The sequence below is a fragment of the Tympanuchus pallidicinctus genome, unplaced genomic scaffold, assembly GCF_026119805.1.
Source record: "Tympanuchus pallidicinctus isolate F22 unplaced genomic scaffold, pur_lepc_1.0 scaffold13, whole genome shotgun sequence".
Taxonomy (NCBI): Eukaryota; Metazoa; Chordata; class Aves; order Galliformes; family Phasianidae; genus Tympanuchus; species Tympanuchus pallidicinctus.
In genome coordinates, this window is record NW_026294648.1 from 11,540,678 (window position 1) to 11,563,551 (window position 22,874).

The 22,874-nt window shown below is 35.0% G+C and overlaps 1 long non-coding RNA gene across 1 annotated transcript in view; it reads right to left on the reverse strand.

Annotated features, from left to right (window-relative positions):
* Positions 1-20,546, reverse strand: part of LOC128076151 (uncharacterized) — a 100,057-nt gene extending 79,511 nt beyond the window's left edge. Inside the window, exon 1 of the long non-coding RNA XR_008204267.1 lies at positions 20,482-20,546. This is a non-coding gene — a long non-coding RNA (uncharacterized LOC128076151). The remainder of the gene's footprint in view (positions 1-20,481) is intronic.
* Positions 20,547-22,874: the final 2,328 nt, after the last annotated feature.

Below are 22,874 nucleotides of genomic sequence, written 5' to 3' on the forward strand. Positions count from 1 at the left end.
ATGTTTGTAGTTATATGGAGAATTTCAGCATGCGCACAGGACAAACATGGGAAGAGCTCACTGGGGGCAACATCTTGCTGTTACTGATGTGGGAAATGAAAGATGAGGGAACTGGTGAGGAAAAAACAAAACAAAACAAAAAAAACCCAACAGATTAATGAACCTACCTGTATTCACCAAGGGAAAAAATGCATGCAGGCCTTTCCAAAGGAGCAGTAAAAATTCCAAAAGTGGAATCAGCAGAATGTAAAGCTGGTACAAATACACAATAGCACAAAGCACTGAAACTTACTTCACCTGCCCAAAAGCTAGTTCAGACTTCAAGTTTTCGTTTATTTTTTTAAAGAAGTTTTCTTCATTGTTTTGAGTATTTAAAAACAAAGTGAGGACTTTTGGAAGAAAGAAATTATCAAGTAGAATGTAGAAGCAGCAAATCCTAAAGTCACTGCTGTGACTTATTTCATTCTGTCTCAGCAATCCTGATAGAGAGGGAATTGAAACAGTGATATCTGTGGGGAATGTGGTAGTGCACTGTGAAAGGATCTGAAATGAAACTGAGCAGTAGTTATTTAAGCCACTCAGATGCTGAGGGTGCTCTCAAAGAAATTCTCAAAAATGAAAGAGTAATACAGATAATAATAAATCAAAATAAAGCCAGAAATTGGATGTATTATATTTGTAACAGCCATATAATGTAAAATGGAAAACAATGCAAGCTTAAATATCAATGTTTAAATATCAAGTTTAAATAACAATGAATTTCTAGCACCTGATTCTTTCACTTTTGGGACAACTAGGTATTTATTATTATACCGTTGCATTCCTCCTTGGAATTACTAACTTAGAGAAATCAGTGGAAAGAAAAATTATAAGGCAATGACAATCTATAAGTTTAGATGTAGATTCAATCTAGAACAAAATGTTCTTTCAGAAAAAAAGCAATCTTCAGTGTCTTCTACTCCGTTCTTCAGTGTCTTCTACAGTGTTCTCTGCTTATAATTTGTCACCACAGCAACGTTATTTCTAAGAGTCAACAATTTCTTCTGTGAAAAAAAAAAAGATAAAATGCTGTAAGGTAATGATTAGCAGGGATCTTGGTAGATTTTCTGTCATTAATATTTTCTTTCTCTTGCAACTCTATTGAATCCTCTAATATTTGCAACAGGACTGAAAAGGATCAAGAATTCTAGGAAAAAGAAACTAGACAATCTTAGAGTATTAAATTTACACATATATTACTTGTTGCATGAATTTAGTAGATAGGACATAGCTGCACATTGATATTTTCGAAGAACTTCCTACAAAACATGAAAATAATGTATGTATAAGTGTTATTTTACATTATTCAAGAACTGCAAAAAACAACGTATTCAGCGTGTCTCATTACAACTAGAACTTAAACTCTTTCTATGCAATTCCCTCTATATTTCTCTAACATAATTTTATTCTGAAAGTTAGAGCAGTCTCTCCCCAGCCTTACTGTTCCAGATAAATTTCAGCTTCTGATTCAGACTTTATTAATCATAGAATAATTTGAGTTGAAAAGGACCCTTAAAAGTTATCTTGTCCAACTCCCCTGCAATGGACAGGAACATCAACAGCTCGATCAGATTGCTAAGAGCAATCTAAGGGCATCCAGCCTAATCTGGTATGTCTCTAGGGATGAAGCATCAATCCCCTTTCTGTGCAGACCTTCCAGTTCTTCAATACCCTTACTGCAATAAAATTTTTCCTTTTATCTGGTCAACATCTACCCTCTTTTAGTTTAAAACCATTTCCTCTTGTCCTATCACAACAGGCTCTGCCAAAGACTCTGTCCCTTTCTTTCTTATAAAAGGGGATTTTCTAAGATTTTCTGTAGCAAGAATCTTTGTACTGCTGATCTCTAAATGCTTATAGGTTTTTGTGTTCTGGCCCTAAGCTAGAAAAAGAGAGTTAAACAAAACAGACACACCAAACACATACAAACAAAAAGAGTCTTATGGCTTCTTTCTCTTTCAATAAGACATCCTTAGATTACATTCCCAAAGCATCTCTAGGGCCCTCTTTTCAGTCCTTAGTTGATACGTTAGCCTGATTCTTTCCACTGGTTTAGATAAGTCATTACCTTGTTTATTCTAGGATAATCTTAAAAGGTCTAGAAGATACCACTTTCTCCCAATCCTCAATTACTAATAATGAATCAAGTGTGACTGGAGAAACTAGCTCTGTTTTAGTGACTATCACAGACCAAGGTACATAAACCCAATCATTCAATAGTTTCCACTAAAAAGATCAAATTAAAACTGATGGGCTTTTTCCCTCGCCCTTTAATTGCTCTTTATCAGTTCCTTCTGATGTGAAGTTGGAAATGGGAAGTTGGATAAGACCCTTCCCAACATGACTGGCAATTAAACCCTTCACATTTGCAATGAAATCATGGAGATAAGTATAGCAAAACATCAGAAAGTAAGTTTTGAAAACACTGTAAGTTATGACGAAAAAAAAAATAATTAAAAAATGACGAGAATAAGTTAAGTTTGATAATGTTTCAATAGTCTCATCTTACAAGATTGTTGACTATATCAGAAGACTAAATTGTAAAATTGCAGAGGGTATTTCTAGTTCAGTATTAATGCAGAATCATTAAGAGATGTAAAGCAATTTGTCTTATCTCTGCTGACTAACAAAAAAGAAAACCATGCAACTAGCTGTCAGAACAAACACAAAAATGAGGCAAATAAATGTGTGGCATTATTATAATGTCATACCACCAATAACTGTAATTAGAAAGGCAATACTGATGTCTGCCTTCAGATTTTGTTTTTTTTAAAGCCTCTGTGTATTGTTTTTATAAGTAGAACTTGTGCCACTCAATAAACTTTGTATCTGACAGACTTTGAAAGACAAGACACTCATTTCTTACACAGCATTGGAAAACTAAATTAACGTTTCATAGATTTGATGACTAAAAAGTCTATTTTATTTTACTATTTATCTTCAAAATATTTTTAAAATCATGTATAAATGATTATCCAGTGAATAATGCTGATTTGTTATCAAGAATGAAAAAAAAAAAAAACAATTAAAACCTGTCTAGGAAACGTCTCTGAAAAAAAAAACCGTGCAAAGTATTGGAAATGGGTTTTTGCATGTCTGTGATCAGCTCCTTGAAAACTGGTGGAAAGGAGGAACTAAGAAATATCTAAAAATAAAAAGAGTCATTAGTGGTTACTAGTTAAGCGATATTTAGACATATTTCTTCAGTTTTCCTAAATTGCTTTTTGTTTATCTGTTCTGTTGCCAGTTACTCTCAAAATACTTTTTTTTCCATGTCATCACATACACCCAAGTGTGATAACAGTGCACTTCTAACAATGTGAATGGACCTACTCTTTTGTTTTAAGAAATACTTTTTTTAAGCCTGTAATATATTACAGCTGTTTAAAACCTAATAAAAATACAGCAGAAGTCATTTATTACCTGTCATTTCCATATAAGTAATTTTCATTCTCACAAAAAGTCAAATTTAAGATATTCTGTTAAAGAATTCCTTCAGACTTGTCAGTCTTATTATGTTAAAATTTAAATGACATTCTGAGAAATTCGGTGTTGAATACTGTTGATCAAAGGCAATAGTGCAGTTGAAGTCAAACTCAGTGATTAAAAAAACCCTGAAAATGCAGTCCAGCTGTCAGTACTTTTCAGTACAGATTTACATCAAGCCACTTTAAACTTCTCCAATAATTCTTCAAGCACTCTCCTATAAATCAGATCAAAATGTATTCCTAGTCAAATCTCTTTCTCCTTATGAAATTTGATATTTGTCTGTTGGATGGATTAAAAAAATTACACACAGAAAGTACTCTGTGGTTTGTAAAAACTGATTCAGATTCTGTGATTGTCAAAAGAAAAGAAGTTCCTGTTCTAGATCACATGGAAGGGTACAACCTCATCTTTAGGAGATCTGATTTAGGAAGAAGGTGATGTAAACTGAGAGAATGAAGATGGTGGTTTAGGTTTTTGCGGTCCCTCCCACCAGAGTTCCTGGGTTTGTGAAACTATCTTATAATTGAACTATGAACAACAAGAAGGGAGAACTGTATTTTCACTCATTAAAATTAAATTGAGGAGGGAGGTGACCAAACCAAAGCACCAAAATCAGCTCAGTACAAACCACAGAAACCAGCTTAATTGATTTCCATGGACTGGAAAATGATGCCACTTTGATGACTGTACCACAGCTACAAATTCAAACTGTACATTCAAAACCAGATTTACCTCTGTAGGATACCGAAGACACAGAGAATAAGGATGTTGTTTATTGATCTATGTCTAGTATGATAAAAGTACAGTTTGAGAAGAAATACATTTTTAAGTAAAGAGTTCATTATTGCGTAAAGAGTCTCTCATTCTATCCCTACCTTACTAGTCACTTTAGTAGTATATATCAGTAGTATAAAGCACCCCATGCTTTTCTGTCGGTGTTTTTTTTTTTCTTTTTTTTTTTTAAACTAACAAGATTCTTTAGACTAGGGCAGGAAGTAATGCTTTGGAAATGAAAGCAGTCCTAAGCATTAGATAGCAGGCTGATGAGACAAGTTTCATCATTTCAGAGAACTATTTATATCTCCTGAAAAAAAGATGCCACCAGGTACTGCACCTGCTCCTTGCATTTTGATGAACTGTTTAGAACTGCATGTGTAGACAAAAATATTGCTGTTCTTGTTACTAGGAAATTGGGCAGAAAAAAAAGCATTATGTTCAACTAAAAGTGGCTTCTGTGTGAAATCTCAGTGTTTTCATAATGAATCACCTTGTTGTACCCAAAATACATATTCAAATAGATGATCTTTGTGGGCTTCAAATAAAAAACTTCTTCAAATAAACCAGTAGGTACTTCTGCTAATATAATTTAAGACCAAAGAAATGTAATGTTATCAATTTCAGTTTCATTTCTGTTTTGGCAAAAGACTACTCCCCTTCTGGTAGGAGAACCAGCTTGCTAAGTGATGATAGCTTATTTTGCATGCACATCTGTGCAGAGAGCCAAGCAATTCTTTGGTTCAGGTAGATAAATTACCAGCTTTCATATATGACAGATAGTTTAATGCATAGTAAAAGAACTGCTGTGACTATTCATTGCTGCTAAATGTAACAGCAAAAAATTTCTATGACAGAAATGTAGTAAAGAAATATGCTATACCGTGGACAGATGTCCATAGGACATTAAAAATAAATCTGTGTCCTCTTAGATTTAAGCAAACAACTATAGTAATATGATTTGCAATAATTTGATTCTTAGCATGTTTTATCTTAATAATGTTCACATAATATCAGTTGCGTATTTATTCTTTCTCATGCTTTAAGAGTCCACTTAACTTCTGAATGAAGGAAAGAGCACTTAGAGGAACAGTCACTGATGACAGACTATTGTTAAAAAGCCATCTTATATTCAGATCCATCTGCTGCTATCCTGCGAGCAACGTGTTATAAACTAATAAAATTATTGCAAGGGTAGGGAAACCAGCAAAGAGAATTTAAAAAGAATCTCCATTTGTTTTATGGATAGAATAAATACACTGTTTTATGTCACAACACTTTAAAAAAAAAAAAAAAAAAAGTACCATCTCTGCAAAACGGTCTTCATTTCAAATTGCTTCACAGTCATATCAGAATTCAAACTAGTAATTATTTCAGTTGTCCATAAATACTGATTACATAAAATTATATTTGTTGCACAATGCTGAGACATTTCTGAACTGTGATGATAAACCTAAAATGCATTCACATTTCTGAAATGTAAGCCAGTAGGAAAAAAATGACAGACATACAGAATTAGCATTATTATTATGACAATTGATACATTTTAAAATATTCTGACAAGTCTGTTTTTAAATTATGTATTCATCCTGTCATTTAAGTACTACAAAATTTCTCAATATTTCCTAAACCTCTTCAACTGATATTAAAGAAAAAAAAAAAAAAAAAATCATATAGGTGAGTGCATTCTGCTTTGGTGCCTTGTTTATCCCATTGGTAGACACAGACAGAAATTCCTATGGGTTTTACAAATGACTTTGGAAATATTTGTCTAGCTCCAAGTTTTCCCAGTTTTCTTGGTGAGAAATAGAAGCAATCATAGAAAAAGTGTACAACAAATCGTGAGTCTAGCTACATAAAGCTTTGTTTTCATTGCAATTGTTTGCATGGTTTGTATCTAATTGATGAACCTCAGTGCCTGTGTCTGAATGACTTTCAGTTCCCCAGTGTCTCAATCAGCACAGTGCAGACACACAAACTGTGGGTGGGCTTCCTCACACTGTTACGCTGATGCAGCGTCTCCATCTTAAATGACCACCTGAGCTGAATGTGATAGACATTTTATCTGGGAGTTTATGCAGTCTTTGGTCTTTTCTGAGGCAGACTGACAATTTTTTTTCTGCATTCAACACATACAATTCATGCAGAACAAAAGTTCAAAATGTAATTCTTATTTATTTAGTCCTGACTATTTTTCTCCCTCCATCTTCCTACACCCCGTTCTACTCCCCCTCAATTAATAGCAAGCTTATACCTGAGATCTAGAAGAAACTCTAAACATGAAATATAAAAGATATAAGTGAAAGGGCATTGATGGCAGCTACTGAGACATATGGTTGGTATGAGACTGCATTAACACGTTTTTAAATGTAACTAATCTTTTTAAAGATGGTCTTATTACAGAATACACAGGGGCATTTTTGTCAGTTACTGAGAGACATATGGCTGCTAAAAAAATAAAAATGCTTTAACAGATTTTATATGCAATTTCACTCTTTTAAAAATGGTCTTATAGCAGAAAGCACAATATCTTCCCTTTACTCTTTCCAGAGCAGTGATCAGAGGGAAAGGAGATTCATTAATATACACATTAGCATCAACAGGCAGAGAATGCAATCATTAGTGTCATGGCTCAGGTGTTTTGTGAATGCAGCTGTAAGATCAAATCATATCACACTAATGTAAATTGTAATGAAGCTCCCTACCAGATTTTCCCATTGTTTAGGTGTTAAAACTGTTTTGTCACAGATTTATGAAGTACACTGACAATAGTAAACTAACCTTTGTTATCATCTTCCTCTTTTTAAAGAAATCAATAATCAAGCTGTCATAGTCTATTTTCTGCAGGTTACCCTTTTTCCTTCTGGTGGAGTGGATAAATACTTTAAAAGTGAGAGCTGTAGGAAGGGTATCTGACAGAAGTATTAACTTTTTGGAATTTTCCACTAGAGACAAAATTTCTCGTGGAGTTTAGCATACTCCAAATATCAGGGATTAAAGCATTACATACATATTAGTTTACAAAAAAAGTAACATTCTGTGGACAGATTTAGAAAAAATGCCCCAATTGATTTCAAAGTAAAATTTCACATTTTTGTGCAAATATCTCTGGCTTGTATATAGAAGTATAGTTCACTTCTGTATCTGCCTTTACTTACTATTTAACTAAATACTATTCAGTACAATTAGATCATGGAATGAAATTACATCATTAATGATGAGGCCTGATTATGTATTTTCTGCAATCAATCTCGGTGAAAAAGCAATAAAAAAAAATGGACACAACTGTTTGGAATCAACGATATTTTTTTACATGTAATGTATATGTAAGTAATCTGATGAGAAACAAATGTAGAGCTGTGAACCTTCTATTAAGAAAGGCAGGCTTTACCTGAAAAACAGGCTCCATCATGGTTCCTAAGAATGCTATTTTTAAATCATGTTTCAGCTGGCTTAAGTACAGCATATGCCCAGAAGTACTCTTTCCTCTGCTCTCTAGAGGTCTAGCAAGACTTCTCTGGCACTGGATCTAACTGCCATGCAAGTTGCACAGTAAGATAGGTCAGTTCTGATCTGACAGCAATACTTTTATCATTACCTTTCTAGTGAATAAGTGGGCTGAACCAATTCCACTGCAGTCATTTTCGTTAGGTTCAATAGAGAAACTGGATCTTTCCTGGTAGGTAAGGTATGTTCTGTGATTAATTCCCCCCTTCCAGTCCAACTAGTCTGATTTTTCATTCTCAGTCCAAAATTCCAGATACTCTTGGTGGTAGTTCCAATTCGAACTGGTAGTGAACTACTTCTACTGTTTAAAAACTTATCTTAAATTTCACTTGGTGCAGAGTGAAAACTATCAAAGTGCCTGAGCACCCTTGAAGTTTAATTGACCTCATTTACATATCTTGTTCTGACAGAATCATATATTAACGTTCTGTCCCATAGGGAGAAAGCAGATCACAATTTTGTCACTTGCATATATAAAATCAGCATACCAAAGGTATATTCACATTATGAAAACAGTCTTCTGTGATTTTGGATACTTCTGCTGAATACAAAGTATCTTGCTAAATGGTTACCTGTACTCCATCATTTAAATGGAAATGAATACATTAAAAAATTCTTGAGGTACCATGGGTGTTTTCGATGACTATATGGGATTTTAGTACATGTATCAATGACTTATAGTAAGGACAATATTCCAAATGTAGGAGCTTCTTTTCCTTTGGCTACAAGCACAGTTAAAAAGCATTACTCAAATAATATAGGAGCTGAACCTTGACCAATGGATTTCTCGTTGATGGTTTTGTTGGCACACATTATATAAAAGTTAGTAAATCTAAGAATTCAGAATTCCCATTAGTGAAGAGGAAGGATTCAGACATTGATGGAATGATAGAGATTCACAGTTGATGATTTTCCTGACTACTATTTAGAGAACTGGACTGAAAGAAATCTGTACTGACCTGAGCCAAAATTTAATGCAGCCTGAAACCCTGTCCATAGCACAGTGTATATCTAAAGGCTGTACTAGTAGTGTTTTCTTCATACAGAAGTTTGATATAGTTCAGACATTTTTTTTTTTAAGAGAAATTATGTTTAACTTCGCAACCTAGTGCTTCAGAATGAACCTAAATGCCATCAGTCAAATTTTTTGTTTCTAATCCTATCTGTTCTTCCCTTTTCCCAAATAACATAATGCACTACTGGAATGTGTTTTAGGATTCATTTTATGGAAGCATGAAATGAAAAGAGCGCAGAAAGTATCTTCAGTCATGTAAAACTGAAAATCTAAGAATACGCGTCAGCCTGAACATCAGTGCAGCATCAAGATAGATCAACCATATTTGAATGGAGAACCAGATCTCCTCCAACATCTTGTTACCAATGGTAGTTTTGTTTTCTAAAATAAGTTCAGGTAGCCTCAAGCTGTCTCCAGCTGTTATTTATTCTAATTAACTTAAAGAATCATTCCACAAATCTGGAAGTCAACGGGTTGCATAAGCTGAATATTTGGTAAGTCTCATCCTAGTTCTGACTTTTGGGTTCTTTCTCCACTCAGAACAAGCCTGAAATGGCAGCCTGCTCTTCTGTGGCAAATCACTTGCCCCATTTCTTAGTAAATACCAGAAGGGAAATTAAAGGAGTTGCTCTCAGTCCTTCACTCTGAATCTTTCCCCAAACAAGTACTTCCTAGGACAGAAATACGAAAGTAACATTATCCTGTAACCCAATGGTTACAGCATTACCCTGGAGAGGAATAGATACAAATTCTACTCCCTGTTCTACTGAATACTTAATGCAATATATAACATTTTCTGTGTACTAGAGACAAAAATGTCTAGTCTTTTAGTCCCAGTGAGGCTTAGAGTTGAGGTAAGAAATGACACACTCAAAGTTGTGGAGACTAAAATATCTTCTAGCAAGTAAGGAAGCAAAACTTCATACATAAAAAGTGCCAGAGAGTCAGTGAGCTCATCAGTATTAATAAGTTTATACAGGAGAGACTTGTGGTTTTGGTAGTGTAGAATTAAGGCAGTCAAAACCTTGATAAGAATCCTATTGTCACTGATCGACCGCCTTTTCTGAAAATCATCAGCCTGGAGATTAAGTCAATGCTACGTGCAGAAATGTTTGCATACTGCCCAGGTAGGAATGATGACAAATGTCAACACAAAAGTATTGCAGGACATGAGGAATATGAGAAAAAATATATACCTGTTTCTTTCATCTGGATTTTCAAACTTTTAAGAGCACTAATTACAGCCTTATTGCATTAGGAAGTAGCAAATTAAGAGACTTAAAAAAGAAAAACGAATAAGAACAATGAATAAAACTTACTGGGAAGATCTTGCGATAGGACTAAACCAATTTATCATCTCAGCAGATGACTAGAGAAGCTTCAAGTTCACAGGTGCAGCACCTTTTATCAGTTGCTGGGGGAAATTTGTGATCTCATGACAGCCTTCATTTCAACCAGCAATCACTGCAAGAGTGCTCCCATACACTGAGTATCTTTCTCTGAGCAATTTTCCACACTAATCATTATTGAAGATTGTGCTAATTCCTCCTGGACAAAGACTGTTGATATTTAGCTGACACTACTATTACAAAAACAAAAGTCTGGAGACTGTTACTAGTTGCAAGGTCTTATATCACTGAAGATTAGATATCCATTCTTGAGTAGGTAAACATTCATGCATACATCTCATGTTTTTGAAGATATTTCAAGAGGTTTTAATGTAATGTGCCATTTTACATCCTTTTAGCATGATGCTGCTATTACAAGGTGAATTATATTACAGCACACTGTTTAATGCACTCGGGGAAGATAAGGTGCTCTCAAAGACCAAGGACAACATTGTCCTAGATATGAATAAGTTATCACTTGTGTCCTTAGGATAATTCATTATATGCTATTTATGGCAAAGAAGAAGGCAGAAAAGAGTTGAGATGTCCCAGGCATATGAGCAGGTCATAAAAAAAAAAAATAAATAAAATTCCTTGCTTACTGGGTGATTAAAGCATTGCCCTTTTGTGCTGTGTATTAAGTAGCATATTAAGTTGATTCCAGGAAAGAGAGAAAGTGTGGACATTTGCCAAATTTATAAGCAGGTTTCTTAGTAAAGGTCAACCTAAGGCTAATCAGTACTTAATTATTTTAATCTCCTCACTGAAATTGAAAACAAAAGGAGGATTTCTAACTTCTGTAAAACATTCAGTAAGGTTCATAAATAATTAAATCCAAAAAGTTGTGTTTACAAACTGTTACAGGTCTGATAATGAAATTAAGAGAGTAGAAATGGTTCCTTTTTGCTCATTCAAATCTAATAAAAGTAATGCATTTTGATTATTGAGCCAGACTTGAAACGCAGACCAAATACCAAAATCTTTGTATCTATTAGGTTTGACAGCCAACTCATTTAAATGCAAGATGTCTTCATTTGATTTGGTGAAAATCAGTTTTTTTGGTTTTTTTTTTTTTCCCCCCTGCTCTGACAGATTTATATACTTAGTCCTGATAGCATAATTGCCAAGCCTTGCTTTGCTTAAGCTGTGTGCCTCTGCCACATTAACCCTGAAATGGTATGAGCTGGCAAAGGAGCCCACGGTTCTTGACACAGCTGTTTCTTCCTTTGACTACTGAAAGAATGTCTAGAAGACTGGTTTAGACATGACACCCAAATATTTAAACAACTCAGCTCTCGCACAGTAACTTCTTTCCAGAAGATTTTCTATTACTGTTTACACTGGTTGCTCTGAAAGTAACATCTCCTATTTACTTCATGGAAAGCACAACAGATGCAAGAAGCATAACAACAATGTTTGGTAGAGCAAATTTTCAGCTACAAAATGCTATTTTTCAACATAGGCAACACAATTAGCTATGGATTTTAGCCAGTGATGAACAAGAGACTGCATGCTCTGTTTGTAAAAATCCACACCAGCACCACCACTGCTGAAATGCAGAACCCACTCCCTCACTGTGGTCACCTGCACTGTTTGATCTCCATAAAAATTCAGAAAGCCCTGATGAATGATGAATGCCAATGGATGCAATTTTTTTTTTTTTTTTAAACGCATAGAGGAATTCAATTTCACCCCTTGGCTTCATACACGCTTTCAAGTTAGGTGTCATTTTGCCACAGTGTCCCTCTGCTGCCATATGTATCAGAACAACAAAATGGAATATTGGTGGGAAGATTCAAACTCTACTGCCATACCACCAACATCCACCTCTAATATCGTGGGCCAACATCATAAAATAAGAGACATTACTTTCAGAGTACCAGAACTGTTCAGTGGCTTCCTGGCAAAAACACTTTACCAACACTTGGTGGTGAATCAGAAATTTTTACTTATATTAATTTAATGACACAGTTGTAGAAGTATCTGGATAGAAGTGTTTGCATAATTATTTCCCGTTGAAAACAAGCATAACTCGTCTATTTTTCTCACTTATGAGTCTTTTTTTTTTTTTTTAAATTCATTTTTCATTGTTTTAATTAACAGTAGGTCAAACATAGGTTCAAACTGGAATGAAACACTTTTCCACTGAAGGTTTCTCAGTGTCTAGTTTCAAAAGTAATAAAGGCAAATCTGAAAGAATAATTTTTAGCTGTCAAATTTCAAATATTGATCTTGTCTAAAGTAAATATACAGAAGACAGATGATATTCTCTCACCTCCCCAGAAAATTTTGATATTGTTTCCTCATTCCTGCTCCTGAACAAGACTTTTTTTCCTTGTAAAAATGACTGAGGTTTCACTTAGGAATATCCAAAATTTAATATCTCTGTTCTTACTTCAGATAGGAATACCCAAAATTTACTTCAGAAAGCTGTATAGTTTAATATCAACCATCAAAAGAGCAACTATTGTATTACTAATTGCAAAGACGTTTTCCATAATTTATTATCTCCAAATATTTAAAAGTAATTCTATCCTTCTTATTTCTTTCAAATGAGCGCAGGTTAGAATTTATTAAAGATGACATATCTTATGTCCTCTTAAAAACAGTCAATGATGGAAGCAACATATCCAAGTTATGATCTTTATTTCTTTTAAGTGTTTCTGCAAATAATATTGCAGGACTCTTTCCCAGTATTCATCTTATGTACAGGAAGTTCAGATGAGGGGTGAATTCCTCTTGTAAATGAGGATACAAATGATGTATTTTATTTTAAGTGATTAGGTTATATGTTCAAAAACCTGAACAATCTTTCTCTTACTCTCCATCCTTACAACTTGAAAATAATTATTAAACAACCACAGCTTTGGATTGAGATGCAGAGTAGAAACTTTTGCCTCAGAGTCCATACTGCTTCTGAATTATAAGCAGTTACAGTAGATATTGAGCCAGTTGTGCTAGCAGTGTCAGAGAAAATACTGCAGTATTAGATTTCTGTAGCAATCAATGGGAAAGCACTGGCAGAATCTATCCTACGGTTGTTTTCTTACCTAGCATAATAATTAAAGCTGTATTTTTAAAGCAGTAACCCAGGACAGCGTTTTCTGAGACTCTAAAACGACTGCAATCAGTACACTTAATTAAACAACTCCTATTTCCCCAGAGGACTTTTCATGTGATTTTTGCTCCATCTTTAGCTCTCATTAAGTGTATTCTTGACCCTTCAGTCTAAAAAAAAAGAAAAAAAAAAAAAAAAAAAAAAAAAAAATCAACAAAAGACATTTCTTTTTGTAATAAAAGATTGATTGCAGGAGGCCTGAGACCACAATCAAAAGAAAAGGAGACATAGTCTGTGCTCCAAACACATCAAGTTTGCTAGACAGCTAATGACATTTAGCCCAATAGCAGCAGATACCTACCTACCAGATGCAAAATAGCAAAAGAAGTCAAAGGAAACATGAACAAATAAACATTGTGCTATAAATCAGAAACAAATATAGGCACCATGAAAGAAATTATTTAGTAATTCTATCTAGACATGAAAATACAGCTTGAAGAATCTACTAAAATAACAGAGCTATTCCTACTTCAAATGCAGGGAATAATGTTTCAATACATAGATGTATGGGCAGCAGCGTACCTAAAACTGAATGCATTTTGAAAGCAGTTGTACCTTGTTTCTAAATGCACACTGCTCTTTACAAGGGTTTTTGGCAATCTCATCTGATGTGATGTTAGCTGATCAAATAGGTAGATTCCAAAACATTTTCCTACATAAGTTTTTCAATATAAAAATTGTACTTGAAACATCATAATTCTAACACCATCTAATTGAAAGAAGCTATTTTGGTCTTTTAAATATTTATACAGGGACTTTCCACAAGCGATCCATGAGAAACCTGACTTTGAATCTTATTGGTGATGCGCTCTTGTCTTGTTACTTCAACTAATCTATACACTGTTTATACAACCTATCTGAAAGCCTCCAAACTAATTGAACTATTATAGTAAGTTACAACCAGCTACTCTTCAGGGTCAGAATTCTTGAAAAGCACAGCATTGGGCCACGGCTCTGTTCTGTTTTGTTATACATTTGTTTCTGAAAGTCTAAGATATCACACACTTGACTTTAATCATAAATAAAATGAAAAGAAAGGAAGTGGTCCATAATTTAACTATCCTTAGTTTAATTCTTCTCATTAATGTACCTTACTGGTTGTGGCATGCACTTGGTTTACCCAGTGAAGGTTTAATAGCCCTGTTTCTTTTACCGTCATCCATACACAAGCCTGTTGATCAATGACAATTATTACTTAATGAACATGTAATGATGGGTAAGCCCAGAGAGAAGGGAACAAGTGAATCACTCATTATGGTCTTGACTGCAGGCTAGCACTGTCTCTTGTCAAACTGATATGTTTTACAGGCTTGTTTAGCCAACATCTTCAGCAGTAATCAGTATGATCAGATGCTTCAAAGTGCTAGAAACCTTCAATGACCTAAAACATAATCTACATCAAAAGGAGACACACTCACAGCAGGGTTTTCACTTAATTGAAAACTTCTGAATAGTTTTAAAAATAAATAAATAAATTTATTTAAATCCAAACTCAGCGGTTTGTTTCTTCTGAGCTTTTTTTCCCCCTTCCTTCTTAAATATGATGAAACTTGCATTCTTACTCTGAGTTAAGAAAGTGAACTTACTCAGAAGCTTAAGTATGCAATCCACAATGGTGAAGTATAATTTTAACAACTTGCAATGCTCATGAAAAATTTTACAGCCTAAGAAGTTAAGGAATACTATGTTTATAAACCTAAGATGGCAAGAAGTCACAGTGAGGTACATCTAATCAATATTGTACCAATTAAGTGTTTTGCTGTAGGAATTTGCTTTGGTAAAGTTATGAAGTTAATCCTTGTTCACAAGGCTGGAATTGAAATGCTCACATTTCATGTTCTAGTAGTAGCAGTCACCAAAAGGTCTAGTCAGTCTTGAATATGAATTCCATCCCTCACCTCTACCCTTTTTGTTGTTGTTTTTGTTAATTAAGCAAATCAAGCAGTGTAAAAATAATTCAAGAAAGGAAATCAGCCTCTAACAGAATTCAATATCTCACAGGGAAAAGAGTGGAAAAATCTATATGAAATTCTAATGTGAAATGTTTTCAAGAAACAATGCTTTACAACTAATATCTGTAGCTTAGTAAAGTGTAACTTACTAAAGAGAGATCATTCCACAAATTAGCTTTTGAACAGTTCATCTGAATTCATATTAACAATCCTTGCTTTAAAAAATGACCTTTCCATAAACTAATAAAGGTGCTTAGCTTTCAATCATGTACAGATTGGTAGCTTTCTAAGAAACAATTTGGAGAAGAGAGAAAAGCTTATAGCAACTCCTTGTGCAAATTTTAACAAGATTAATCTAGTAAAAAAAGCAGAAAAACAGACACTATCATGAAAGACAGACGTTCTCTGCGTTACACATTTGTATATTTACCTTCAACTTGAAAGGAATGTTTACACAAAACTTAGGAAAACATTTTTACAACTCAAAATTGTCTTCTAATCTGATCCACTATTTGCCAGGTACAGAGTACTGTAGACACTCAAGTAACAGGTTATCTGTAAAGCACTGAAGCAAAGCATTTTGTGTTTTTAAATGTATCATTAAAAGAATGGTTTCTCTAGGGAAAATAAAACAAAACAATAACAAAAAAAAAACCAACAAAAAACAAAAAAGCAAAAAAACAAAAAAGCCCACAGATTTCAAAAGGTTTTCTGCCTTGAAAAAACAAGGGAAAAAAATTGAAAAGAACCATTTCATGTTAAAGAAGGTAGGAGTTTCAGGGCAGCGCTGTGTTGGAAAAGAATTTAAATATTTAATTATAATTCCTATTAACAGAGCCTCATAATCATTCTTATCTCCTAGAATACCTTGTCAAACATAACATTACTGAAACAGACTGTATCTGGATAAAAATCATAAGCAGGAACATACTTTAATTACCTTTGCCTATATCTGCAACCAAGGCAGTCCTCTTCTCATAAGTTTAACTTTATGTCACAATTATTCCTTTCAATTTTATATGACTTTATATGACCAAGTTTGTTGGTTTGGTCAGGTAGGTTGATAGCTTTTGAGACTAGCTTGTCTGTCAAGTGGAATGGAGGACAGTTTATAAGTCGAAGATTTCTATTTTAGCATGTCATTTCTGGGAAAAAACAGCAATGCAAAAAGAAGACTATTTTAATCCAAACTTTTGAATGGAGGCACAGGCATTTCATAACTAACTTTGTAAATTATAATCATCAGTATAAAAAGCTGGACTCCTTAAAAGCCCTTCCGCAGTTAATTGGTTACTTTTGACAACACTTAATTTGGACGTATGCAATAAAAAAAGGGAAATGAATTTTGATACAAGATGAGGCTTTAACATCCTTACCTTTTTAATTAAAAAAAAAAAAATCATTAAAATAATAACAAAAAACAGCTACAAGCACAAATATGCATCTTTTGCATAACACTGTAGAGAAGCAATGAAAATATTCCACCTGTCACTTAGTCACTGAGGTTTTGAATGAGTTCCTGAATCTGTGCCAACCACAGATTAAGGACAGAAGATGAATTTTTATGCCATATATCAAATGAACTACAGAATAAATTTATTTCCTTTTGTTTCCTAAGTAAGTAAAAGCAAAAAAAAAAAAAAATATCCAAAAAACTTATGGTCAACCAGGACAAAAGATAACAACAAAATCATCATGTAACGAGGAAAAGTACAAGAAGGAAAAACATACTTAGAAATATTAATAGTAATAATTTAAAAAGCAATCCTGTATTCAGATCTCATGGATGAATCAGACTCAGCAATGGCCTCACTTTCTCTAAACACACAAGATGCCTGCTGACATTATTCTATGCATTTATGAAGGACAGTAAGTACATGTTACTGATAATGCTGTACTTTGAGTACCGGATTAAGTCTTTTTCCTTCTGTTTTTTAGTCAATGCTATGATTCTTTAGCGCTGTAGATGAGATTGCATTCATGTTTGGTCTTTCTGTAGGAGATGTGTATGAGAAGAAGATTTTACAGATATTCTGGGAAAAGGTTATTTACACAATTTCGTTATTTTGAAGGAACTCATAGTACTAGACATCCTTATGCCTGTGCTCTTACATATACAACCTAATACTTGCCTTCACCCCAATAAAATCATACCAAAAAAGTACAATGGTTGAAGCACCCTCTAGACACGTGTTACTTCTTCCCTGGACTACTTTAGGCTTACATTCTAGAAGCTATTCTTAGAAATTCACAGTTTTGCCCAGACTCAACACAGATGATTCTTTCCTATATAAAAGTTCTATTCAGCTAATTTATGGATAGACTTCAACAAAAGACATGAGTCTATTTGTATCATGTGAAGGAAGCTCCTTTTTTGGCTAAAGTATTTGCCACCTTCACAACCTTGTCCTACATTAAGCATATACATTTCCTTTTATGAAGATGCTCGTATATATTTTTTTCCTTCACCCAGATATGGTTGCAAAATGAAACATAATGCTATGATTCTGTGATGGAATGATAGAAGCAGTAGACCCAGAAAAGGCAACTGAGGTAATCTACCTAGAATTGTGCAAGACATTTGACATGGTCCCGCACCACATCCTTAGCTCTAAGTTGGAGAGATATGATGGCTGGACCATTAGGTGGATAAAGAATTGGTTGGATGGTCATAGCCAGTGGGTTGTTGTCAACAGCTCTACGTCCAGGTGGAGGTCAGTTAGGAGTAGTTTCCCCCAGGGGTCCATCTTGGGACTGGTGCTCTTGAACATCTTGATGACACAAACAGTGGAATTGAGCACACCCTCAGCAAGCTTCTGGTGACACTAAGCTGAGTGGTGGAGTTGACAAAATAGAAGGTAGGGACACCATCGGGAGGAATCTAGACACACTCACAAAGTGGGTACACGAGAATCTAATGAGGTTTAACAAGGCCAAGAGCAAGGCCTTGTACATGGATCGAGGCAGTCCCAGATATAAATACAGACTGGGAGAAGATATTGAAATCAGACCTACGGCAAAGGACTTTTGGCTCATGAGGGACAAAAAGCTAGAGATGAGCCAGCAGCATGCACTTGCAGCCCAGGAGGCTAAGAGTATTCTGGCCTGCATCAAAAGAGAAGCAGCAGCAGGAAGGGGGAGGTGATTGTCCTCCTCTGCGCTGTTGTAATGCCCATCTGGAGTACTGTGTCCAGGCCTGGAGCCTCCAGCAGAATATATTTGGAGTTGTTGGAGCAGATCCAGAAGAAGGCCACAAAGATGATAAAAGGGCAGGAGCACCTCTCCTATGAATAAAGGTTGAAGGAGCTGGACTTGTTTAGGCTGGAGAAGAGAAGCTTCCAGGGAAATCTCATTGCAGCTTGAGTACTTGAATGGAGCTTACAAGCAAGAAAGGGACCACTTTTTTACATGATCTGATAGTGATAGCACAAGGGGAAATGGCTTTAAACTGAAAAAGTGAAGCAAGGAAGACAGACATTTTATACTCAGAGGGAGGTGAGGAACTGGAACAGATTGCCCAGAGACGTTGTGGATGCCCATCTCTGGAGCCATTCATGGCCAGGTTGGATGGATTCCTGATCCAGTGGTTGGCAACTCTGCCCACAGGAGGTAATCTTCAAGTTGCAACTCTTTACTCCTCACAAGTAGAGTTTATTGTTTTTGTTGTATTTCTTTCTGCAGATAGCCCAGCTGATTTTAATGGAAACACTATCAGCATCTTCCACAGCTGAACACAAGTATGGTTATGAGAAAAACAGCACTTGATTGGAACCAGATTCTTTCATTTTTTAAATGGTCTGAAGATTCAGAATTTTTCTTGTCTTTCTGACATTACTTCTTTAATATCTGATACCATTACTCTGGGATGAACAATTTTGAAGTCAGTTCCATGTTTTTGCAAGGCAATCTAATAGAAGACTGCCAAATGAATGTTGTATATTAAACTACAGATCTCTAACAGATTTCAAAAATATTTATCTAAGTCTTCATAAAATAGCATTTATTATATCTGTTTTTGTCCATATTTCCACTTTTTCCCCTTCTTTTCCTTACTTATGTTTGAGATTTGTTTTAAGCATTATGTGACTTGTTATAAATACATCCTTCGTGGCTTTCTTGTTTTTACACAAGAAAGCAAACAAACAAACAAAAACAAACCTTGCAACAGTCAAGGACAAAGAAGATAGGCTATGTATTACCAAAGCTGTCTCAAATCAAGGCAGGGTACTAAAAATGCCAGCTAGTTACATATGCCACATTGCTCTCTGCTATATAAATTCTTACCACTGCTATGTTCTTTTCCTACTCAGTGTAGAAGTATTAGCTGTAATTTGTCACTGTGGTATGTCAAGGAAGGAAGATTTGCTCTTAAAATTCCTCTTGGAGAGTAAACAGCAGCCTGCAGAGCAGCATTTGTTTATATTGCTTTTGGTATGATGAATAACACACTTAGAAAGATATATTGAACATGAAACATGGAAGTGTAAAAGTTCTGACTTGTGTTAAGTATTCACTGCCATTTCTGCCAGTACTAATATACGAAGCCCATCTAATTCAGGGAAAGCCAATATAGGTCATTAAAATATATCACAACTAAAAACTCTTGCGCATAACTTGTCACATTCCTCTCTTTTATTTTTTTCATTTATCCAACACTTCTGTCCACTACTTAGCAGTCACCACATCTCATCTAAGTTCTGTCTGCTGTTCAGTGATAAAAGGAAATTATTCCTGCTATATGTATATATTTGTCCGCATGTACATAGATACACCCACACTGCAAATACTGAGGCACTATCCACCGTTGAAGCAAATTCTTCATGGATGATGAATTACATTGATGCAGTGTGCTCTCTACCCACACAACAAAACCCCCTAAGCACTGACAACGTTACACTGCCTGTAGCTACCATGAGATTGAAAATATTTAAGGTACTCAAAACATTTTTCCCATAAGAAAGAAAGCAATCATCCAATCTATCTTCTAGTGCATAACATGGGTACTTGGGATGTGACTGAAAACATCTTTGGAAGCACCAGAGTGGAAGAATTTCCTCTAATGAGGCAGTCAAACTACAGCTGTACCACATCCTAGTCAATAATTATTTAGCATCTAAGGCTACAGGGGAATTTGCTATAGATTCATACATATGTGAAGAAAAACCATTTGATTCACAGAAACATTATAACTTCACTGACCTTTACACACTGCTCCTTCACAGATCATCAGATATCCACAGGGCTACAAGCAGAACAAAGATCAGCTGCTCCCACACCTACCTTAGCTTACATGCATTTATAGAGGCATGTGGAGTATGGCCATGTTCTTTGGCCCAGGTTTCCTAATCACCTGAGCAGGGAGATTGCAGTCAGCTCTCCTTTCATTGCAGCCAATGAGACTGTGTTTGGGGAAAAAAATATGTTAGTGTGCAAAAGTTTGAAAATGGGCCCAAACTTGGGTATTCTCCCAGCGTAAAGTTGGGAGCCATATATAAACCCTTAGTTAGAAGTTGAGAAGTGTTCCTGTATGCTGAGGTTCAGATGTAGCATTGTCACTTTTACAGTTCTTCCTTCTTCACAGCTGTGTGACTGTTCCTATAAAGTGTTCCTTAATTTAAGTTACATATGGATAGAGAAGATACTAGTATGCAGAATCCTAGCAAAGCCTTTATTTTTATTTATTTATTTTTTCCCCAAACCATTGCTGCCAATTCAGCTGTTTACATTTGCTTTAAGATTCAATCTGCAGCTCAAGGGCAGTAATTTGCACATTATACTAAGGGTACTCAATTCGCAAAGCTCATGAGAAAATGATGTTGGTGATAGGAAGCCAGGGAAAGAAAAATGTAAGATACAATATAACCACAGAACAAAGCATTTTAAACATAAAATTATACAAAAATGTATAATATTATTCTTCATAAAACAATAATTCTGACTTCTCCTTGATCTTTACCTCCATTGAAGGAGACTGTAAGTAGTTGCTGTCATTCTGTGCACCTGTGCAACACATACAGTCTTCACCTCCTGGGCAGGAGTCTATCTAAACATACTTCTATGTTTATAAATTACACTGAAATATCAGCAGTACATTGAAATGTTATTGTTAGGAAAATACCTACATAGTACTACAGGTAGGAGTTATTACCATATCTAATGTAAATGATATTTTACAGAGGTTTCTAATGCCTTAGAAACAGATGCAGATTTTATTTCCAATTTAGACATATTTCTACCTGCAAGAGTTATTTTTACTGAGTCATTTGACAAAGATTAATTGAGCTAGTTTATATTATGCAAGAGAAAACAAATACAAGTTGTTTATAATGTGTTGTTGTGTATATGTTAACTTAAAACATCTTAGACACTGATAATACATTAATGGGATTTAAATCTTCAGATTTTAGACCCATTCAGTTAGAGCTCAAAAAAGGAAACTGAAGCATGCAAATCCTGGCAGTTGCTTGTTTTATGACATTATTCACTGAGTGTGTTTACATAAGTGACAATTCACAGTGAATTTTTTTATTTACAGTACAGATAGAGAAATACATTGGAGTCATGTTCAGGGCTTTCAGAAACCTACAAGGAAGCATGGTGTTATCTCAGTATTTAAAAAAACAAGACTAAGTGCATGCCTTACCTTTTCCAAGCAACAATTATGTACTCAGTCCCAGATTTACTGGAGAAACCTTTAATACAGAAAGGGCCTGTCAAATTGTAAATGTAGTTCCCAGGTTAAGTTCTGAGGTCTGAGTGTACTGATGCTGTTCTCAGCCAAGTTTATTATTTTATTGTACTTTCTATTGATTGCTATCATCACTTTATTGACTGGCTGTGTATGATGTTTGAGAAGGTTCAGAAGAATCAATAAAGCTGTGGGGATTTTGGTGGGAACAGGATGAATTGCCTATTGTGGCCTACAAAAATAATTTTGTTTTAGAAATAAATAAAAGGAGGAAAGCAGATAAAGGTGTCTTCTGAAAACTTGTACCACATTAGAAAGTTATAGTTAACAATTCATCATTTTACAAAGGAAAATATGCAGTTAATAAATTTATCTTTAAATATATTAATGGTTCTGTACAGCTCAGCATCCTTCCTGCTGATGCTTCAGAAAGTATTGGGTGCTGTCAACACGGAAAGGCGCTCTGTTCCAAATAAACAACTTACCTTGGAGATCATAATGTGGCCAGCTTGCTCTCCTTAATGCTGTGTGGTTTTTCCATCAACATTATGGACCTCGTGGTCAAGGGATGAAGGTGGGCAGTGGATGTCACTGCATCCCAGAATGCTTGAGATTGGAATGGACCTTTCAGCCTCCTCTGATCCAACCCATGGCCACCTAGAGCTGGTTGTCTCCATAATCCCAGTAGCCTGGTCAAGTGCTCAGGCATCTTCACAGTCAAAAGTGTCAGAAGGAAGTTTCATTGCCTCTTGTCCTGTCACTGAGTTCTACAGAAAGAGCCTAACTCTGTCATCTATGCACCCTCTCTTCAGGTATTTACATAGGTTAAGATCATCCCAAGCCCATTCCTCTCAAAATTGTTTTCTAGCTAGTAATTTATATCATATTTATCTTCCCTATTTTT